General features: G+C 39.6%; 1 long non-coding RNA gene across 1 annotated transcript; it reads right to left on the reverse strand.

Moving 5' to 3' along the window:
* Positions 1–827: 827 nt before the first annotated feature.
* LOC126387228 (uncharacterized) lies at positions 828–1,275 on the reverse strand. The gene is made up of 2 exons (XR_007569616.1): positions 1,096–1,275; positions 828–952 (listed from the first exon to the last, which is right to left on the reverse strand). It is a non-coding gene; the product is annotated as an uncharacterized LOC126387228 (long non-coding RNA).
* Between the last annotated feature and the right edge of the window lie 125 nt (positions 1,276–1,400).

The following is a 1,400-nucleotide window of genomic DNA, read 5'->3' on the forward strand; positions in this document are numbered from 1 at the left end:
GACGTTTTTATCACATTTTGGACGACATGCTATACTGTGACGTTTTTAGTACATTTTGGACGACATGCTATACTATGATGTTTCTATCACATTTTGGACGACATGCTATACTGTGACGTTTTCATCACATTTTGGACGACATACTATACTATGACGTTTTTAGTACATTTTGGGCGACATACTATACTATGACGTTTTTATCACATTTTGATCGACATGACATTTTACTGAACTAGCGTGAGCTGCTGTATGACATCACCTTTCCATGTGTGTTTCAGGCACTGCGGGAGGACGTGGAGAGGCAGATGGAGCGAGAACGAGAACTTCAGCAGAGATATGGAGAGCTGTTGATGGAGAGGGAGGCACTCATCAACAGTGCTCAGAAATACTGAGCCACATTAACGCTAATTAATTCATGCACACATGCTACACACACTCATCATGGAGACATTGATATCAAGCTAACAGAAGCTCTGAGAAACCAACACAGATGAACACAAGTTTTCTTGCTTTTCCGCCCTCTGAGCCGTCATATTGAACCCTTCTGTCACTTTTTTTTTTTCAATATTTGAGGCAATTCCAGAGAGAAGACCCACCTCCATGTGCTCATGTTGCTATGATGTCACAAGCTGAGTTTTGAGCATGCTCAGTAGTCTCTTGTGTTTCTGTATTAGTGACCAATAAAGTTTCTTTTCAACAATGAAAAAGTTGCAGCAGGTATTATTTTAGGATAAGATTTTACAAAGGCACACACTGTACAATGTAACTTCAAGATTTAACAAAGCTAACTGTGTATTTCTCAGAAACAGAATGATTAACAAATACAGGCTTGCTGAAAAATCTTTATTACAACAAAGGAACAAGAAAAGTAAACTATTTGTGCAGGTATGTGTGAGAATGTCTTGCATCTTCAGCAGGTGAGGAAAGCCATCCCACTCCTCCAGTAGGCACTCTGAGAGAGAAAGAAAGGTGGATGTGTTTTAAAATAGCATCCGCTCTCACTGAATTAGGTGTGTGAAGTGAAAGAACACGTGTTCTGTTTGTGTCCTGCACCCAACTTGATGTGCACATTAGCCATCTTGTGTGTGTACATACTGTGTGTCTGTAGTTGTATCTTCTGATAGCCTCTCTGATGTGACAGGGCTGGATGGCTCCACTGGGAGGCTCCACCGAAGCTGGGCAGCTCTGAAAAGTCATGTCATTAGAAAATGTGGTATGTCGACCAAAATCATGAAAAAATCATAGTATAGCATGTCGTCCGAAATGTGATAAAAACGCCATAATATGTCGTCCGAAATGTAATAAAAATGTCATAGTATAGTATGTCGTTAAAAATGTGATAAAAACGTCATAGTATAGTATGTCACCTAAAATGTGATGAAAACGTCATAGTATAGTAT

This window comes from Epinephelus moara, unplaced genomic scaffold (genome assembly GCF_006386435.1).
Source record: "Epinephelus moara isolate mb unplaced genomic scaffold, YSFRI_EMoa_1.0 scaffold2923, whole genome shotgun sequence".
Classification (NCBI taxonomy): Eukaryota; Metazoa; Chordata; class Actinopteri; order Perciformes; family Serranidae; genus Epinephelus; species Epinephelus moara.